The 22,162-nt window shown below is 43.6% G+C and overlaps 1 long non-coding RNA gene across 1 annotated transcript in view; it reads left to right on the top strand.

Moving 5' to 3' along the window:
- LOC125397505 (uncharacterized) overlaps nt 1–22,162 on the top strand; it is a 599,497-nt gene that overhangs the window by 407,922 nt on the left and 169,413 nt on the right. Inside the window, exon 3 of the long non-coding RNA XR_014999296.2 lies at nt 12,482–12,602. This is a non-coding gene — a long non-coding RNA (uncharacterized LOC125397505). The remainder of the gene's footprint in view (nt 1–12,481; nt 12,603–22,162) is intronic.

Here is a 22,162-nt window from a genome sequence, read left to right as displayed (position 1 = left end):
GGGATGGTGATAACTTCATAAGTTCTTTTATTGTACAGGACTGTTTTAATTATACTGACTTTTTTGTCTTTCTGTATTAATTTGAGTATTGTTCTTTCAAAGTCTATAAAGAATTGCATTGGAATTTTAATGGGGATTGCATTGAATCTGTAGATTACTTTTGGTAAGATGGTCGTTTTTACTGTGTTAATCCCATCGATCCATTAGCATGGGAGCTCTTTCCATCATCTGATATCTTCTTCAGTTTCTTTCTTCAAAGACTTGCAATTATTGTCATACTAGTCTTTAACTTTCTTGATTAGAGTTGCCCCCAAGATATGTTATATTATTTGTGACTCATGTGACCTATGCTGCTTCTCTGATTTCATTTGTTGTTTCTATATAGGAAAGTTACTGTTTTGTTTTGAGTTAATCTTGTATTCAGCCACTTCGATAAAGGTGTTTATCAACTGTAGGAGTTCCCTTGTGGAATTTAGGGGATCACTTATGTATACAAGTAGATGATATAATACAATTTGTATCCCTTTGGTCTCCTTCAGTTGTCCTATTGCTCTAATTAGAGCTTGAAGTACTATATTAAGTAGCTGTGGAGAGAATGTCCAGCCCTGTCTTGTCTCTGACTTTAGTGGAATTGTTTTGAGTTTCTCGTCATTTAATTCAATGTTGGCTGTAGGCTTGCTGTAAATTGCCTTTATCATGTTTAGGTATGTCTCTTGTATCCCTCATCTTTCCAAGACCTTTATCATGAAGGAGTGTTGGATTTTGTCAAAGGCTTCTTCAGCATCTAATGAGATGTTCATGAGTTTCAGTTTGTTTACATGGTAGATTACATCGATGGATTTTCATATATGGAACCATCATTGCATCTCTGGGATAAAACTTACTTGATCATGGTGGATGATCTTTTTGATATATTCTTATTTTATTAATTTAGATATTCCTTTTCTGTCATTCAGTTAGTTTGGATAAGGGTTTGTCTATCTTACTGATTTTCTCAAAGAACCAACTCTTTGTTTCATTGATTCTTTGTATTGTTCTTTTGTTTTAGGCCTCAGTTTGAGTATTTTGTGCCTTCTACTTTTCTTTCTGTTTTCGCTTCTTTTTGTTCTAGAGCTTTCAGGTGTGCTGTTAAGTTGTTATTATGAGATCTCTCCAATTTCTTTATGTAGGCACTTAGTGCTAGAAACTTTCCTCTTAGGATATCTTTCATTGTGTCCGATAATTTGGGCATGTTATGGGTTCATTTTCTTTGAATTCTAGGAAGTTTTTAATTTCTTTCCTTCTGCCTTGACTCAGCAGTCATTCAGTAGAGAGTTGGTTCAGTTTCCATGAGTTTACAGGCTTCCTGTTGTTTCTATTGTTGTTGAAATCCAGCTTTAAGCTGTGGTGGTCTTATAAGATACATGGGTTATTTCAATTTTATTGTATCTGTTAAGACTTCCTTTGTGACCTAGTATGTGATCAATTTTAGGGAAAGTTCTATGAGATTCTGAGAAGAAGGTCCATTCTTTGTGTTTGGGTGAAATGCTCTGTAGATGTCTGTTAGGTCCATTTGAGTCATAACATCTTTTAACTCCACTCTTTCTCTGTTTAGCTTCTGTCTTGATGGCCTGTCCATTGGTGAGAGTAGGATATCGAAGTCTCTCACTATTAATATGTGAGATTCAATGTGTAAGTTAAACTTTAGTAATGTTTCTTTTACAAGCATGGGTGCCCTTGTGTTTGGAGCATAGATATTAAGAATTAAAATATCCTCTTGGTGGATTTTTCCTTTGATGAGTGTGAAGTGTCCTTCCCCATCCCTTTTGGTTAATTATGTTCTGAAGTCTGTTTTGTTAGCTTAAGACTTTTTACTGGGGAATTTAGTTCATTGATATTGGGAGATAATAATGATGAATGATTGTTAATTCCTGCTACTTTGTTGGTGAAGGGTGGTAGTAGCAGTAGTAGTAGTAGTATGTGTGTGTGTGTGTGTGTGTGTGTGTGTGTGTGTGTGTGTGTCCTTTCTTTTGGTTTTGCTGGTGTGAGGTTATTTATTTCCTTTGTTTTCATGGGTGTAGTTAACTTCCTTGGGTTGGAGTTTTCCTTCTAGTACCTTCTGTATGGCTGGATTTGTGGATAGATGTTGTTTAAATTTGACTTTTTCATGAAATACCTTTGGTAATTGAAAGTTTTGCCGGGTCCAGTAGTCTGTGGTCTCTTAGAATCATCAGCACATGTGTCCAGGCCTTTCTGGCTTTTAGATTGAGAGTCAAGTGTAATTCTGATAGGTCTGCCTTTATGTTGCTTGGTCTTTTTCCTTTGCAGCTTTTAATATTTTTTCTCTGTTGTATGTTTAGTGTTTTGATTCTTATATGGTAAGGGAACTTTCTATTCTGATCCAACCTATTGGTGTTCTGTAAGCTTCTTGTACCTTCTTTAGGCTAGGGAAATTTTCATCTATGATTTTGTTAAAGACGTTTTCTGGGCATTTTAGCCGGAATTCTTTTTCTTCTTCCATTCCTATTATTCTTAGGCTTGGTCTTTACATAGTGTCACAGATTTCCTGGATGTTTTGTGTCAGGAATTTTTTAGCTTTAGCATTTTCTTTGACAAATGCCTCTATTTCCTCTGTTGTATCACCAACGCCTGAGGTTCTCTCTTCCATTTCCCGCTTTCTGTTGGTGATGCAGCTGTAGTTCCTGCTCAATTACCTAGATTTTCCATTTCCAGAATTCCCTCAGTGTGTTTTCTTTATTGTTTCTACTTTCCTTTTTCAGGTCATGAACAATTTTATTCATTTCCTTCAATTGTTTGTTTGTGTTTTCTTTAAGGGCTTTCTTTAAGGGATTTGTTCATTTCCTTTTTACGGACCTCTATTATCTTCATAAAGTTGGCTTTAAGGTCATTTTCTTGTACTTCAGAAGTGTTGGAATATTCAGGTGTTGCTGTGGTAGGGTAGCTGTGCCCTGGTGGTGTCCTATTACACTGGCCTTTGTTGACTGTGTTTTTATTTGGGTAGGCATTTGGGTTTGGGGCAATATGGGATGGGGTGATTTTAAGTATACATGACAATTTCTGGGTTTGTCTTTGTTGGATGGGTGTTTTGTTCCTCTGTTTCTGTTTCCTCTTCTGTCTTCTGGTCTCTGTGGCCTGGCTTTCTGGCAGTTGGTGTGACCAGTAGGGAGTCTTCGTCTGAGTTGGGGGCTGGACTTCTGGTGGCTAGCATCGTCTTTGGTCTAGCAAGGAGTTTTTGCCTGAACTTGTCTTTGTGTTCTTCAGGCTGGTGTGGTCTGTTCTGACTGGTGTGGCTGGCATCTGAGCAGGGATATCTGCTCAAGGTGGGGGAAGGGACAGGGCAGCGGTGGGCAGGCAGCAAGGTGTGGCAGTGGGTTGAACCTTTGGGAACTCAATGGAGGTTGTGGGAGGGTTCAGTGGGCATGTAGGCCTCTTTCCTGTGCTTCTTCATGCCCGGGCTTTTCATGTGGGTGCTGGGGATCCAAACTCAGGCCCACTTTACAAACTGAGCCATCTTCCCAGGCCTCTGATTTTGATTTTTAGTGAAGAAGATTAATAAAAGAGTTATAAACAAGCATCAAGAACACCAAGACTAAGAGGTTAAAACCTTTACACTCTTCTAAAATGTGACATTAGAAAGTAATCCATGTTCATTTTTGACCAATAAAAGCGTTCCCATCCAGTCAGTATTTCAAAGTTAGAAGGGCCCATGGGGATTTGGGAACTATAACTCCAAACTTCCCTGTCTGTATTTTATTGATAAGGAAGCTAGTTTGGTAACGGTGACACAGTCACACTATTAGGTCACTAGGCCAGCCCTCTCCTCTCAGTACCTGCTTATCCTAGCTTTGGAGTTATCACCAAGTTGGAATGACCTATGCAGGCAAGCTGCGTTTGCCACGGTGTGGTGTCGCGTCACAGTGATGGGTGTGCCCCAAGGCCACGTTACACCGATAGCCACAGACACTCAGAAGACTGGAGCAGGCCGAGAACGTGGTCACAGCCTGGACAGCACAACAAGCTCCTGTCTCAACAAACGAAAACCTGGTACATAAAAGAAGGAGCAGATCTGAGGCAGAGCGGAAATCTGAAGGGAGGCCAGTCAAGTGTAGCAGCCCAGGGCACAGGTGATGGAAGGGGCGCCTGGGCAGTGCCTTTCCACGGCTGCCTAGGAAACAGAGCGGCCGCTGTTTGTCTCATGCTTTCACACCTAGGGTTCCGCGGGCTCTGCAGGGACTTTTGCTGCCAGTGCTGATTCCTGGGGACAGCAAACAGCTCACCCAGGAGAATATGAATCTCACATGCAAACCAAACAGTCCAAGCTCATGATTCTGAACCCTCCCCCGCTCCCTGACCAAAATCCTGGACCTGCGCCAGAGCCCAGGCTCTACTTCATACAGTTAAAAGCAGTCCCTGGGCCCTGGAGCCCTCTGAACCTACCCCACTAGCCTACGTGAAGCCAGCGAGCGCCCTGCCCTTCCTGTGACAACCACAAGAAGTTTGGGTTGGTGTTCTCACCATGCCCTCTGTCCCCACAACTGTTTCCAGGGGTCCATAATGTAACGCCCACCCTCCCCACCTCTATCCCCCACCCTCCACCACCCACCCCCACTCATCCCCACCACCCCCGCTTTTCATGCTGGCCGTTTCTGTTTGCAGCTTACCAAGACTGATAGGAACAAACCTTGATGCAGCCTTTCGCTGAATCATTTCATCTCACATTTGCTTGCATTTATTTTGTTATTTACCTTAATTGGCCCGTAATAACCATACCTATTTGTGGGGCACAGTGTGATAAGCCAGTACATACTGTAATTCATAATGATGAGCCTGGGTAATTAGCATTTTCTCTTTAAACATTCATCACTTCTTTATGTCCAGAGGCTTCCTACTAGGCTCTTTAATTGTTTTTAAGACATACAGTAAGGGCTGGGAGTCAGGAAAAGTGCTGGCTGTATAAGTAGGAGAACTTAAGATCTGGATCCTCAGCCCATGACAAGGCCAGGCACTGTAGCGTGTGTCTGTAACCTCAGCCATGGGGACGCGAGGACAGAGTGGAGAAAGTCAGGTCCTGGGTGAGGGACATCAGTGAGCCTAGCTAAAATGGTATAGTTCAATGACAGAAAGAGACCTAGCTTGACAGAGGGAAAGAAAGGAAGGGAGAGAGAGAGAGAGAGAGAGAGAGAGAGAGAGAGAGAGAGAGAGAAACGAACAAAGGGGAGTGATTGAGAAAGACATCTTATTGTCAGTTCCTGGCCTCCACATATGTCTTTATGGTCAAGTATACCACACACATGCATGTGCATACACACACACACACACACACACCACTATAAATGATTATCAATGTTTTTACAATATTGCACTTGAATGCTAGTGGGGCAGGCCAATACATTGGTATCAGCTTGAGGTCTCTGAACAATCTCAGTATTCAGTAATCTCATCTCCTCCCCACTGTTAGAAATAAGCTGTGCACACACAGCCTCCCAGTGCCCTGTGGACAGGAATCACTCGCTTGGGGCTCTAGGCTCCTGCTCAGTCTCCTGTGCTTAGTTGAAGCGCATCCATCTTGAAAGACCTCCCCTTTACTGCTCCAATGGGGAGAATAGTGGTCCAAGGCTCCGGTCCACCACAGTGGTCCTGAGGCAGCCTGTGGGGAATGCAGAATAACAACACACTGATTCTGAAAGGGGGCCAAGAAGATCCTGTGGGATTTGTTTGCTTGTCTCAGGTGGTCCCAAATCTTGAGTAACACTGTTCTTCAGCAGAAATGAACATTGTCTAAGAAGGACCACAGAGCAAATATTTCTGGTTTTGTTGGACTTAACTGTGTTTGATATAACAACTCAGCAGACACAGGCAATGAAGGAACCAACTAGATGCCCGTCAGCTATGAACGATGAACCTGCAGTATATGTCTGTGTGTTAGCTATTATAAACTGAAGGTGATCCCGCAGGCACATTGTCTTGGGGTTTCTATTGCTGCTGTGACGAAGCACCATGACCAAAAAGCAAGTTGGAAGAGAAGGGTTCGTTTGGCTTACACTTCCACACTATTCATTATTGGAGGAAGTCAGGATAGAAACTCAGACAGGGCAGGAACCTGGAGGCAGGCACTGATGCAGAGGCCGTGAGGGAGTGCTGCTTGCAGGCTTGCTCGGCTTGCTTTCTTATAGAACCTATGCTATAGTAAATGGACAGGGTGAGCTTGCCTTGCTCCCACTGTGTTTGCTGTTGATACTGGGGAGTTATCTCAGTTCCATCCAAACTTGTGATGGCACTTAAAGCTTCTCTCGGAGGTCTCTGCTGTCACCCAGAACTTCTCCTCGGGAGACTGGTGAGAGGGCAGGAGGTCCTCTCCAGTTTCCACCCCACACGGTCAGCTTTGTACCTCCAGAAGCCTCTCTCTGAGTGACTCCCACTGGCTCCTTAGGGTGTCACTACTGGGAAGTCTCTTGTCTTGATTTTTCACTCTTGGATAAATGGACATAATGTTGTTTTAATTTTGGTCGCTGGTTTATTCTGAGGAGGAAAAAGGGCAATTGGTTGGTGTTAAAGTAACTCCCTGTGTGCAACAGCAACTGGAGGCAACCTGAATGTTGTGTGCACGTGATTAAGTTGTTACTTAGCACTGCCTGTGGCAGGCCCCGTTAAGGTGCTGAATACCCACTGTCTTGTTTCCATATGGTGTGTGTTGACAGTGTCCCACTAACCCACAAGAAAGCAAAAAACCTCTGGCAGATTAAACACCATAGCAAGGCTCACCCTGAGGTTTGAAATCTGGTCTTCGGGATCCCAATCTTAACCTCTCAAGACATATTACAAATATGCAAAGCTACCACAGTGAAGGCAGTGTCTTCTATTATTATTATAATCTAAACAAAAAGGCCAGGGGCAGATCTAAGTTCATCACCTTACCCAGAGAGATCTAGGTTCTATCCCGCACCACAGAATCTGGGCGGAGTGGCCGCGTGCTTCTGCACCCAGCACCTGGAAGGAAGGAGAAACAAGATGTCCAGGTCACCCCTCGCTATACAGGGAGTTGGAGGCCAGCCAACTACATGAGACCCTGATTTCTCTCTGTGTGTCTCTTTTTGTATCTGTCTGTCTCTCTTGCACATGCGTGTGCACACACATGCACACACACACACACACACATAAGATTTTAACACAAAACATGTTCCTTCCACTCACTCTTTCTTGTAAGTTAAGTTGTTGTTGTCTGCCGCCCCCGTCTTACCCCCTCCTCCCCATTTCCCCAGCCCTCCACCCTCACTCCCCTATTCCCCACCACTCCCGCTCACACTGGACAACTCCCCAAAAGCATTCAGGCTGGCAAAGGCTTTGCTTTGTATACCTAGCTAAAGAGAACAGTCCTTTCAGCTCTGGGCTCTCACCACCAATATTCTCAGGATAGACATAAACATTTAAAAACTAGGCAGTTAGCGCACCTTCTAAGTTAGTGCTTCTGGCTTGTTTTGTTTTCTTTTTTGCCTTAACCTTCTTTAGCAATTATTGTACATATGTGTAAGGAAGTGTAATGAATGTAGACACATCCATGTATACAAAACAGAGAGAGAGAGAGAGATTGCTAGCAGGTGAGCATCGAGTCGAGTGTGAATCTGAGTTGTTTTTGTTGGTGGTGGTGGTTTTTTGTTTTTTGTTTTTTTGTTTTTGGGTTGTTTTTGTTTTTGTTTTTGTTTTTCTTCCATACCTGGTGGATTTAAGCCCCTATAGGTCATCCTGTCAAAATACAATTTTAACTTTGAAATAAAATAACAGAAGGGAAATAAACACAATCCATTAGAACTCCCCGCCAGTGTTGGCAGATTAAAAAAAAAATACAGTGTCTCAGACAGAAATATCAATAACTTTAACGCATGTGATGTGTTAACAGGAAGCAAACAAGCAAACTTGCTCTCCGGTGACTGTCACTAATATTTATTCGTCCAGTGACTGTTAATCAAACCAAGTTTACAGTCCCGTGCAGCACCTGTCACAGGTGCTGATCGCTAATCAGCTATTGCCGCAGTTTATTCTGCTGCTGACAACTCGCAATTTTGCGCCGATTCAGCTATTTTGTCAGGTGGGAATTATGGCGCCGCACATGTGACAAAACACATCACCCTTTTTCCCCCTTTTTTCCTTTTTTTTCCCTTGCATTTTTTTTCGAGCTCCTCTCTCCTGCTTTCTCCCCCTTTTTAGACAAACAATATCTGGGAACTCAGAAGTAATAAGGCGGAATGCATAATTAATTACCCAGCTTGCTCTAATTAGGGATGAATAAGTTGTGTCCCTCTCACAATCACAAATGTGGTGATGGGTAACACCAGTTTATGCTGTATTAACAGCAAATATGCAATCCTTCTGAGAGCACTTTTGTTGATGAATTTGATGAATGTGACAATAATTAGCGCAGACAGATGAGAGCTAAATTACTACTGACAATGTAATGCTATCCTGCTCGAGGGCCTGGGAACGTGGCAGGGACCTGGGCCTCCATTCTAATTAATAGTCTTTTTTGTCCTTTTTTCCCCCCCTTTTTTTCTTACCCCTACTGGCAAAAAAATAGAAGGGGGGGTCCCGGTAATTGTTTTCCTCACAGGCTGCAGGGAGTTATCAGGGTAATAAAGTTAATTAGCAGAACAAACATCTTTTCACTGCCTTACCAGTCTGAGGAAAAGAGGGTAATTCAAGCTGCGGGAATATAGGACATGGCAGGATAAGAAAGGAAATTTTAACCAGGAAATGGCAGAAAGTGTCTCTGGCTTGATGCATCAGAAGAATTAGGTGTCCTCTTTCACGTCCCAGAGGGCTGTGTAAAGGACTTCATGATTTTGATTTTTGGAAATAAAGTTAGTTGACAAGAAACACCAGTATTTCTTCTTTTCTTGTAAATGGTACTGGTGCGCTCAATTTCATCTTCGTCTCCGCGGCGTCTCCCTAACATCTCCAGCAGAGAAGTGAGCTCAGCCTTTTGCCAAGGCGAATGCTGGCTGTGGAGCTTGTGCTGTAGTGATGTTGAACGGTCTGGATGTCTAGGGAAGAGTAAGAAATTGCCCAGCAATTCCCACCATACAGCATTTGTTAACCCTCCTATGTACATCCATGAACTATTTCAGGGCTGGGGGTATGACTCAGCTGGTGGAGTGCTTTGCAGCATGCGTGAAGCCTGGGTTTGGTCCCCAGTACTACATATAACTGGGCCTGGTAACAAACTCACTCCTGCAAGTTGGGAAGTAGAGGCAGAAAAATCATAATTCAAGATCATTTGTTGTAGCATATTGAATACGCGGCCAACCTGGGTTACGTGAGGTACTGCCTCAGAAAAGGGTGGGAGGTAAAAATGCATGTTATTTTAGTGTATGTTTGCAATCTCAAACATTATTTTTACTTATTATTTTATGTGTATGAGTGTTCTGCTTGCGTGTATGTATGTGTACCATGTGCATGCCGTGGCTGAAGAAACATCGGATTCCCTGGAACTGGACTTTCAGAATGTTATGAGCTGTCACACGGATGCTGGATACCCCAGGTCCTCTAGAAGGAGGCCCGTGGTCTTTACCACTGAACCATCTTGCCAGACCTTCAAAACTTATTTTTATTAAAATATTTCAGTACTATCTTCCATGTCTGTTGCAGAATTTTTGATAGCAAAGGAGCTCACATTGACGCTATAGCTTTATTCAGCATGCCCACATCACTTGACGGGAGTGGTCACAAACAGGAAGGGGAGCAGTGTTCACTAGGCAGCTCCCTCTAAAGGCTGCGAGTGTTCTGCCTTTTTAGACATCAAACACCTGAAACAACTGCTTAGCATCAAGTAAATTGCTCCTGGGGGAAGCTTGAAGCCTCCTCAAACCACAGCGATGGGAAACTGACCTTGGTATTCTGTGCAATCCCTTCCAGCCCAGGTTCCTCATCTGTGCGTGTAAGGGTGCATCTTTGCTGTCATCATATGTGGACGACTGTGCAATCCCCAGTTGAGAGTATAGGCGTAAGGATCAGGTTCCTCCTGGGTTGGATTAACAGCCCGACAGCAGGTGCTGTCCAGCCTGGAGCCCTTGATCAGGTACCTCCACTGGGTGAGCAGCCTTCCTTCTCGTGCTCTGGAGGCCTCTGCTGACCAGAGGGGAATGAGAGTGGTGACTGACTTTGAACCACAGATCAGCCAGCTTGAGCTCTTTTGCTCAGTGGCCAACACCTCTGTCATCTCTCTGGTCCCTGTGATCTCCTGTGCCTTGCCCTGCCATTGCTGTTGACACAAAAGAAACCTTGTGGACTGGAGAGATGGCTGCAGAGTTAAGAGTACTTGCTTTTAGCAAGGTAAGGTGACCCACATCTTTGATCCCAGAACTTGGAAAGCAGAGACAGGCAGTCTCTGTGAGACTGAGGTCAGCCTGGTCTAAATAGTGGATTCCAGTACAGCCAGAGTGAACATAGTGAGACCCTGTCTCAAAACAAACAATAAAGACTATTTGCTATTCTTGCAAAGTGTCCATCCAAGTTCAGCTCCCAGCACACACATCAGATGGCATATAACTGCCCGTAACTGCCAGAGGATCCAGTTCCTTTCTCTGTCTTCCAAGGGCATCACACACACACACACACACACACACACACACACACACACACACACACACACACGTCCTAAAGGAAACCATGTTCCCTCTTGGAAGCCATGAGGCATCCCACAGCACAGGGAAAGGTGGCAGAAACTGTCTCAAGGGAATGCATCTGCTCCCAGTAGCCCACATGTCACTAGTCAGAGGCCAGAATTGCAGGGCTTGACAAGAAGTTTCCATAACAATGGATGAAATCAAGCCTTTGGAATTTTCCTAGTTGACTTATCAGAAAACTTGTCAGGATAAAGACACTCCCAGATCCACATAAATCAAGAGAATGCAGATACGTATAATTCAGTCTGGCTAAATCCAGCCCTTTGCACATAACAATAAGTACATTGAAGTTAGAGGAAGGTACAATGGCATCTGCATAGTTAGGAAATCATGGCTTTGGAACTGGGGAAGACTACGGATTTATAACAGCAGTGTGTAAATACTTTAGTCGTGTGACTGATTCATGAAAGAACACAGCGTCTTGCAATTTATTCATTTGGATTCTATTTCTGAAATGAAGCTCATCTCTACATCTAGGAAATAGGATGAAATAATGCCAGCAACAATAAACTCATGCACATTTACTAATTTCAAAAAGAAAGATGCTATGGAGCTCACTACTATTTTTGAAAGATTTTTTTTTAAATCCTATAGCACCTGATAGTCCCGGGTAGACTCCCAGCCAAGATGGACCTGACCCTCCTTAGTTTCTAAGATCACACAAGAGCAGATGCATCAAAATGGAATGGTTATAGACAAGATTTTTTTTTCAATTTATTAATAGAAGATCATGCTGAGGAATCAAGACTAGACAAAAATTTCATTAGCCAACGTCACAAATTCGCTGAGCTAAGTTTCTCAGGGGGAGACAGAAGCAAACACACACATAGATATATTCAGTTACAATTTGAGTTGCTATCATTTGCTTTAAGAAAAACACTAAGCAAGAATTTTAGCATTCAACCAGACTTTATCTTTAATATGAAACCTCTAGACCTATAAGATACTAATTGTCTACTGGTCTATGTCAATTTGACACAAGTTAAAATCATTTGGGAATAGGGGCTCTCAATTAAGAAAATGGCCTATAAGATTTCTTAATTAGAGATTGATGTGGGAGTGTCTAGGCCACTGTAGTGGGGCCACCCCTGGGCAGGTTGTTCTGGGTGCTCTAAGAAAGCAGGTTGAACAAGTCATGAGGAAGAAGCCACTAAGCAGCACCCCTCCATGGCCTCTGCATCAGCTCCTGCCTCCAGGTTCCTGCCTTCAGTTCCTGCTATGACTTCCCTCAGGAATGAAGCTTGTTCTGAGACAGAAGATGAAATAAACCCTTTCCTTCCCAAGTTGCTTTTAGTCACTGTGTTTTATCACAGCAATAGAAACCCTAGCTAAGATACTGTTTTCAACAGCTTATAACTGTTAGTATTTTGCTGTTAAGTGAGCACATAAATATTTATTTATCTATATACCTATGCATGTGTCTGCATGCATATGTGCATATATGTGCATCTGTGTGTGAAGCCCATCACCAACCTCAGGCATCTTACCTCAGAAGCTGTCACTTTCTGTTGAAGCATGTCTTTAACTGGCCTGGAACTCACTCGTTAGGTTAAGCCTGGTGGCCAGAAAGTTCTAAGGATAAACCCGTGTCTGCCTCCCCAACCCAGGATGACATATGCATACCACCGGGCCTAGCTTTTTAAGTCCAGGTTTTAGGGATCAAACTCAGATCCAAGGGAAGCATTTTTTTAACCCCCTGACATGTTATAGCTCAGTGCGCTAATAACATGTAATATGAGTTCACTTATCAAAGGAGAAAGCCTGTGAGAAATCCTAATGTAAAATTAATTCTTTTTTTTTTCTAGAAATGATTGGAAGTTTTTGAGAGGAAGAGTAACACGGGACTCTTACTTGCACCCCCTGAGGCTTGCACGAATATTCCCAGTCTCTCCTCCAGAGTCACTTTCTCCCTCGTTGGTCAACCAGGTATGTCTTCCGCTTAATCTTAGCCAAAGGCAGGAAGGGATAAGGATTTTCTCTTTGGAAAAGTGATGCGGTGGTCAATGTAGATGCTCTCCAAGAACGATTGGTAATTTCACTTGCCTGGGTGCTCTGATATGCCAGATGCCTGTGGGGAAAGTCTGGCGTTTAGAACCTCCAGAAGTTTCCCTCACTGGACAGACATCAAAATTGTACATTTAAGTAAACAATTGCATCAAATATTAGCCCATTGCAAGTCAGAAGGGCCCAGTGAGCGTGGTTGTGAGTCAGGGGCCACCACCTGACACCACGAGAGATTCATCCTTTTTTCTTTATCTTTAAAAAAGTTGGTTGCATTTTGATTTGTTAATTTGTAGGTGGTGGGGCACACATGCCGTGGAAGTCAGAGGACTCTGTGGTAGTCAGCGCTCTCCTTCCACCATGTGGGTCCTGGGTGTCAAATGTAGAAGGTTCGGTATTAAATGACTCAACCTGGGGCCGGCTTGCCAACCCTCTCTCTATCTTTTTCGCTCAACTCCTGAGTCATCGTCTCCCCCAGTCTGACAGATTCTCAGTCCCGAGGCTTTTGAGCTATCTTGCTCATTTGACTGTAGAGGAGTGTTGCATGCATAACTAATTGCCAAGAAGGGGAAAACCAAGCCTTGGTAGCTTTTTTCAGACTCCAAATGACAAAGCTACTTACCTGCTGTCCGTCACTGGAACCCTGCCTTACTTTGCGAGATGGCCCAGGCACTAACAACAAGAGTGTGCCAAAGCATGTTTGTACACGGCGTGGTCACGTTAGCAGCGGCCACACCTTCATCCTGCTCAAGGACAGAAGAAACAACAGCAGACTGCCTCCCTGAGTGATTGCTGGAGGCACATTCGGTTGCGTGCGTGCGTGCGGTAACAGCCAGTCAGGATGCATCCGAGCTGTAGGAGACAGGATGGCAGCCCGATCAAGCCCTAGAGGCAAAAGAATGCTCTGCACAGTCAGGGTTTGGGCGCTTGTCCTGTTACCCACTGGATGTGGATCCTAAATGCAGGGTTGTGTTTGTAACCGAAATTGACCCAATTCCAGGGAGATTTCCCTCAAATAGCCTTCTCCTCAAAGCCCTGCCCTGACTATATACACACAGTTTCCCATCCCAGTTCTCCACGCAGCCCTGATCTGCTGAGGCTGCCCTCCTTCCCTTAGGCACACCATGTGCAGAAATTCAACTTTTACTCCTACTAGTATAATTCAGAAGAATTTTTTAAAAATCAAGGTTTTTGGCTCACAAAGTGCTTGTCATGCAAACCTGGTGACCTGAGTCTGATTCCCATGCCTCTACAAAGGCTGAAGGAGAAAACCCACCCCACAAACTTGTCCTCTGACCTCCCATATGCACGTTATATACATGCAACAATAAGAAGTGAAGAGTTTTAATAGTAAAACCTTGAATATATGTCATAACTTCATTTTTTTCCCTAATCAACACAAAAGTGTAAGCTAACATACACCAAACTTATACCAACTCATGTTGATCATGCCTATCCAGACCCAAGTAATTAACTTCATTATATACTAGATCTCACAATTCATCTATTGGGTAGTAACGTGTATATTTTCATGTATTTCTTACGGGAAGCAGATGAGTGTGACATCGGGGGACAGGGTTTTGTTGGTCTAGAAGTGGGCAGCCTGTGTGCCATGAGCCACACATCACAAGAAGATCTGTTTTCAGCCCTAAGATTCTCTCTTCATGGTGAAAAGGGGTAGCATTTGTTATTCGTGAGCAAGAAAGAGAAATCACTGCTGGTAACCATGGAAGGATTTAACTTTAAGTCTGAACCTTAAATCCAAAGAGAAGGCAACCTGCGCTGTCTGTGAACTGTGGCCCCGGCTTCTGGTCCCGGCTCCGTACTGAGGTGTTGATTTGCCTGGGCACGCTGTCAGCCACCTCTCACCTGGGAGAAGTGATATCTTATCAAAGCCCAGACAGCTCCCCTTCACAACAGACAGATAACAGGGCCTTTCAATTTATCACACGGAAGTCTAAAAGAACCATGGGAACGATTGGTCAGCTGACAGCTTGACAGACAGCTTGACAGCCCTTGGAGCATCATGGGAAATGGTTGTCAGCTAATTTTCAGAGCAACCAGAGAGATAACCTTCAGAATGGAGAGGAAGACAAAAATCTGAATATTGGTATGTGAGCCAGCAGCAGGCAAGAGTGTGCGCTGATGATAACTGTGTGACCTGGGCAGCTGCAGAGAGTTCTCGAACCTGAGTGGTTCCTGGGCACAGGAGCACCCCCATCTCCTTAAAGATCTTTTACCCCTTTATTCAAACATCATTAGAAACATACGCACCTGATATAGGGTTCATGACACAGGCTGAGTATGCAGCTGCCCACTGCCCGTGCCCTGGTTTGTCATCTTTCCTCTGAGTGGAACTACCTGCGTGTCATTTCCCAAACACTGTTCATCACAGCTCTGAGCAGAAAACCACTTCCGGAAGAGTCACACTGGTCAGATTCTATACTCTGGGTTAACCCAGCCCTGGAAGGTCACAGTCACCTTCGTGGGAGAAAGCAAGAAGAAGAAGCCAGTTGAGGAGCACTGAAGAGAGCATCTGCATCCATATTGACTCAGCCATTCATTCCTGCAGCCAACCAGCACTGAGTGCCTACTGCGCCTGAGCATGAAGGGGCAAGGGGGAGGGGAGGAGAGGAAAAAGAAAGCCCAGCTTTCAGCTTCCCTGTGGTTGAGAGCCAGGGCAGACTGTTAAGTAAGAGCAGAGGTGAAGAGGTCAGGCCCAAGGGAAGCTTCCGGCTGCTGAGGCCTGTGCTCTGTGGCCGACTCATCTCCTGCTTATGCCCTCCAAGTGTGCTACGTGTGCGCTAACCAGAAGAGACATAGCCTGAAAAATTGGGACTTCAAAGAAACAGTAAGCACTCCGTATTTACCCATTTGCCAAGAGCCACCTAAAGTCACAGCACGATGCCAGAGGCAGTAGAGAGGCGAAGGGGAGCAGGTGAGACCCCACAATTGCATGGGACCTGACATCACCGCAGGCCCTTGGGTAGTTGAGCTACTTGTTTTCAAAGCAAACACTCTTTTTATTTTAAGATAGTATCTACCATGCTGAAAATTCAAAGGACTAACAAACACAAAGACCCCAAAAGAATAACACAAAGACCCCGAAGTCAGTTAACAGTTTGCTGTATTTGCGGCTGTCATACCGACTTTCTGTCCACCACATGTATATACAAGTGCTGTATTTAAACCACATCAATAGTGAGAAACAAGGCAGCATTTGAGTCTGGCTTGTGTTTGTACTCCTTCATGAAGCCCAGTGACGCCTTCATGTATTAAACATGAGGGACAGGGGATGACCTTGAAGGTAAACCTCGTCGCTGACTTTTCAGTCTGTTTTCGTGTTCAAGTTGACATCTCCTTCTGACTAAATGTGTCTTAGAGCTCATAAAATGGTCATCTTGGGACCAGCAAGGTAGCTCAGTGGGTAAAGGCTTCCAAGTACAAACCCAGTGACCTGAAGGATCCCAGGATCCGCATGGTGGAAGGAGAGAACCAGCTTCCAACCACTGTCCCCTTTCTGTGTGTGTGCGCGCACACACACACACACACACACACACACGTTATAAAACAAAAAATGTTCATCTTTCTAAAATATCTGCTCAGTCAGCCCATGAATAAGGAAATTATAGTGGAGATATCACATGAGGTGAAAGAAATTTTTCAAGGGATGCTGGATCTTGTCCTGCTCCAGGACAAACACATCAGCCCTTTACATTGGACAAGAAAAACAGAATCTTTCTGGAAAACGTTCGAGCTGGCATTGTTGCCGTCCCTGGCACCACTCACACTGGAATCATTTGATGCTTGACACTTTGGGGATAATAATCGGCTTTCATGACTTTTCCTGATTGAACTCACATTCCACCACAGTCTTCCAAATCCAGAAGTGCATAGACAGGCACTCCAGGTGGATTGCGAGCGTGGCTAGTGTCCTCCCAGGTCTGGGAAGAGCCAGTGGATGACGTAACTATTGACAATCAAATGGCCTACATGTAATTCTTCACAAGAAGATGCAGCATTTGAAGAAAAATGTGCATGTGCAATTTGCAAGACGAACCAAAATGTCTGGGTACCGCCCAGGCAGATTTCATAGGTGGTGGTGACCAAGAAAACACATTGTACTTATTTCAAACTGGGAGAGCAAGATGTGGGAGGGAGATGCGTCATAATTGATCCATGGACCAGGTCCAAGTGGCCACAGAGTGGCTGAATTCAGGATTCTGAATCAGAGCTGTGGTTAACATGTCTTTTCCTTTCCCTCTCGAAATACACTCAAGAACTTGGAGTCCTAACAGATCCCAGATGCAGCTCCCTGCTCACCTGATATGAATTAAGTTTCATTGTTAGCGGCTAATGTGGTCGTCCAAGATGACTAAAGTAAACATAAAGCTGGCACCAAACGGCTCATCACAAATTTCATAGGAACAGCAAAATTGGCTGTCTGGAAACAGGATACATCCCTGGAACGCCAGTTAGATTCACACTTTCACAGAAAGACATTTGCAAGCTAAAAATTCCACAAAAATCATGAAGTGGGGAGGATCTCATGAGGCACCCACTACCCTAAGTAAATTTATATTTGCTAAGAGACGTACAGTTTCCTCAGTGGTGTAGCGCCGGGAAAGGTGTCCATGTTCTTGTAAATAACCTTCATCCATAGTCCTGTAAGCAACCCTACTTAAACTAATTGAATCACAAGAAAAAGAGAGAGAGAAAAAAGAAGAAGGAGGGGGCTAGCTGGAAAGAGAGAGATTAACAGAAGCGGGGTAATGGGGATGAATATGATCAAAATATACGTGCATACATATACATGAGTACATGTATGAACAATCACATGAAGTCCATGTGTATAATTAATAGACTAATAAAAATATTTTAATTCCACAAAAAGAATGATTTAATAAGTATCATAAAACCATTTGATTTGTGGAGTATGGTTACCCATGCCCTAATCTTAACACTCTCAAGGCAAATGCAGACAGTTCTCTGTGAGTGTAGGCCAGCCTGGTCTACCTAGTAAATTCCGGGCTATCAGGGACTACACAGTGAGACCATACCTCAAAGAAAACAAAACCTGTAACTTAGAAAATGCTCCATCGACAGCCTCTCTGTGTGTTGCCATAGGGAAAGTGAGTGATTCAGCTGCATTGTGAAAGTCCTGAAGCCATGTCATTGGCTGACAGTTGCTTTATGAGCTGTGTATGGCCCCACATACCCAAAGCAATGACATTAGTGATGGTTTGGTTTAGAGTCTGTGTCACTGCCTTGAAGGGTAACCGGGCACCTCTGTGACCCAGATGAGGAGTTAGGGTTTTATGAAAGCCTTCCCTCTATGGAGGCTTCAATATGGTGCTTCTAGTATGGACAGTTCTGCCTTCTTTACCTCGCTTTTCAGACATCTGACCAAATTTGCTAGATCATGGCATTTTTCAATGCCTCATCCTTTGTTTATCTCTTCTTTTATTATTGTGTGTGTATGTGTACACATGGGGATGTGTGGCATGCTACCACACACATGTGGTGGTCAGAGGGTCTCCTTTGCCCTTTATGTGTACTCGAGGGATGAAGGCTTATCTCATCTGGTGACGAAAACATTTATCCACTGAAACATCTTTCTGTCTCTAAAAACCTTTCCCTTAAAGTTCCCTACTTCATATAAACACTGTGACATTAGGAGACATTTTAATTATGAAAAATAATTACGAGTGCCCTGAAAAGTGGGTTTAAGATTTCAAAATTCAACTGGGTGTGGTGGCTTAATCTGAACGAACCCTTGGGAGGCAGAGGCAGGTGGATCTCTGTGAATTCAAAGTCAGCCTGGCCTCCAAAGTGAGTTCCAGGACATCCAGGGCTGTATCATGAGACCTGTCTCAAAAAACAAAGCAAAAATAAATGAACAAAAACAGAAGAAAGCAAACAAAAAAGTTTTCAAAATCCTGCTGGGTGTCATAGACCAAGCCTGATAATCCTTAGAAACGTATGAATTCAAGGCCTTCCAATTCTACGTGACCATTTTTAAGTCTTTTTTTAAATTAATTTTTCTTTTATGTGCATTGGTATTTTGCCTGCATGTGTGTCTCTGTGAGGGTGTTGGATCCTGGAGGTACAGACAGTTGTGAGCTGCCATGTGGGTGGTGGGTATTGAACCTGGGTCCTCTGGAAGATCAGTCGGTGCTCTTAAGCACTGAGCCATCACTCCAGCCCCTCATTTTTTTTTAATTCAAAATGTCCTATACTGTATCAGCTAGTTTTTATGTTGACTTGACACATGCTATAGTCATCTGATAATAGGGAACTTCAATTAAGAAAAGGCCAGTAACACTGGCTTGTGTGCAAGCCTGTAGGGCATTGTCTTGATAAATGATTGATTCAGGAGTGCCAACCCATCATGGGCAGTGCCATCACTAGGCAGGTGGTATTCTAAGAAGCAGGTTGAGGAAGCAGTGAGAAGCAAGCCAGAGAGCAGAGTTCCTGCTTCTGTTCCTACATGCCGGACTTCCTGCCCGGACTCCCTCAGGGAAGTGTAAACTGTAAACTCTTCCCCCACACACACTGCTCCTAGCCTGGTGTTTAATTGCACCAATGGAAACCTTAAAATGCACATTCTTCACACTTGGTCTGTTTCTTTCTGGACTCCCTGGAGGCTTGCCAAGGAAGGAGTCTTGTTTAATGTTCACAAGATGTTTAGAAAGCTCTTAAATTGTCTGAATGCTAAAAGCATCCGCACCAGAGAGTCCACCTGTGCTCGAGCCATGATGCTTCTGAAATTTGCTCTCTTGCAGCTTAGTAGTTTTGGGTTTTTGTGTCAATAAAAATTTTTAATGGAGAAAAGAAACGGAATGTGATATGTATTAACATTTATTCTTAAATAGTTTAAGCTACATATTTAAATTTCTGTACCTTGCTTTTAATGTGAAAAGGGGTTTCTAGCTTTGTATGAAATATTCAGTTTGATTTATGACCATCCAGAGGTCTATAATTAAGTGTCTGCACTTGATATGGTGACTAATCACCAGATTATAAAAACTAATTTAGCCACCAGGCAGTGGTGGCACACGCCTTTAATCCCAGGAGGCAGAGGCAGGTGGATCTCTGTGAGTTTTGGTCAGCCTGGTCTACAGAGCGAGTTCCAGAACAACCAGGGCTACACAGAGAAAACTGTCTCAAAAAAATAAAATAATAATAATAATAACAACTTAATCTATTTGTACTGATATTTCATTTGCATTTTAGTAAATAAAGCTTGCCTGAAGATCCGAGAATAAAACAACCCCACTGGTCAGCCTTACAGACCAGGCAGTGGTAACACACACCTTTAATCCCAGTAGCCACACTAGTTTGCCATAGAAACCAGGCAGTAGTTGTAACATAAGGGCCTGCTTGGTTTCTGTCCTCCCACCAGGTCCCCCCACAGCTGGTATGTCCCAAAGAAAATCACACAGAGGTCTACATAAATTGTAAACTGATTGCCCCACTAGCTCAGGTTTCATATTAGCTCTTATAACTTATATTAACCCATTATTCTTTTCTATGTTAGCCACATAGCTTGGTACCTTTTTTAGCAGGGCAGGTCGCATCTTCCTTCTTCCGTGTCTGGGCAGGACTACAGGGAAAGAGTTTCCTTCTTTCCAGAATACTCCTGTTATCATTGCCCTGCCTATACTTCCTGCCTGGCTACTGGCCAATCAGCATTTATTTAAAACATAATTGACAGAATACAGAATTGTCCCGCACCAAGTAGTGGTGCATTCCTTTAATCCCTTTAATCCTAGAGATGATTATAAAACAGGAGGAGACAGCTCTCAGACACAGTCTCATTCTTAGATTCCTGGAGGCGGGGTCACCATTTCAGACTGAGGTAGCAGTGAGAGTCAGTGGTTGGCTGTTTTGCTTTACTGACCTTCAGGTTGAATCCCAGTATATCTGTCTCTGGGTTGTTATTAATCGTGCTACACCTATGAGCTCGAAAGGCTGCTCAGTAGTTAAGAGAACTGGGCCCAGGTTTATTTCCAAACACTCACATGTTGATTCACAATCATCTGTAACTCCAGTTTCAGGGGTTTGACACCCTCTTCTCACCTCCACAGGCATCAGGCATACATGTTGTATACAGACATACATATACTCATGTGAATAAAATCATGTATACACACACACATATATATATTATATATATATTAGTCATTTTGTATATATATGTGTACATATATATATTAGTCATTAATGGTCAGCACTCAGATTAACAAATGCATTTTCATAAGCCCCTTGTTGTAGTTGAGAATTTTATTGCTGTGAATAAACTCCATGACCACAGCAACTCTTTTTTTTGTTGTTGTTTTGTTTTGTTTTGTTTTGTTTATCGAGACAGGGTTTCTCTGTAGCTTTGGAGTCTGTCCTGGAACTAGCTCTTGTAGACCAGGCTGGCCTCAAACTCACAAAGATCTGCCTGCCTCTGCCTCCCGAGTGCTGGGATTAAAGGCATGTGCCACCACCGCCTGGCCAACCATAGCAACTCTTATAATGAAAACATTTAATTGAAGTGGCTTGCTTACAGTTTCAGAGTTTCAGTCCATTATCATCATGGCATAGAATAGGGCGGCATGCAGACAGACATGGTGCTGGAAGAATAGCTGAGAGTCCTACATCTTGCAGGCAACAGGAAGCCAACTGAGACACTGGGTGGTATCCTGAGCATAGGAAACCTCAAAGCCCACCCCCACAGTGACACACTTTCTCCAAGAAGGTCATACCGTCTAATAGTGGCACACTCTATGAGATTGTGGGGGCTAATTACATTCAAACTACCATACTATCCTTTAAATGGATGAGGGGAAAGTAACTGAAGTTAGACTGATTCTTATAATATTGATGGCATTAGCACTCCTTCTAGGGCACTCTTCTGGGGTGTAAGGATATGGGAAAGTGAAGCCCAAACTGGAAGATATAATCGTAGCTCACTCAAGTGGTCATTGCGTCTGTACCCCCTTTCTCGGTATAGCCACCTCCTAGCGGGTTAGAAGTTTACAGGCTCAGCTTTCCACAACTCGTTGGTTCAATGAGAGGCCCTGTCTCAAAAAAACGAAATGAAAAATGACTAAGAAAAATACTGAAGTCAATCTCTGACCTCTACATATACGCTTCTGTATACACACAAGCACACACACATACACATGAGCACACACAAGTACACACACAGACACACAGACACAGGAGCACACACAGGCATACATGCAACCAAAAGAATCATTTGTTCCTCTTCTGCTAAAAAAGGGGTTTACCTTTTTGCTATTTTTTCTCTCTCCATCTTTCTACAATTGTTAAAGTTCTCTAAGGCTCAGTTTTCCCAGTCATGAAATGGAGACAGATGTACCTTAGATTTGCTCTGAAGGTTAACAATCCTGCCAGCATCCTGAGACTGTTTTTAGTGAACACAAAGTGCCCTCTTTGCTAGCGGGGACATCAGTGAACCCTTTCCCTTCAGT

The sequence above is a fragment of the Myodes glareolus genome, chromosome 20 (genome assembly GCF_982192425.1).
Source record: "Myodes glareolus chromosome 20, mMyoGla1.1, whole genome shotgun sequence".
In the NCBI taxonomy this organism is placed as follows: Eukaryota; Metazoa; Chordata; class Mammalia; order Rodentia; family Cricetidae; genus Myodes; species Myodes glareolus.
This window is presented reverse-complemented; position numbering and strand designations above follow the sequence as displayed.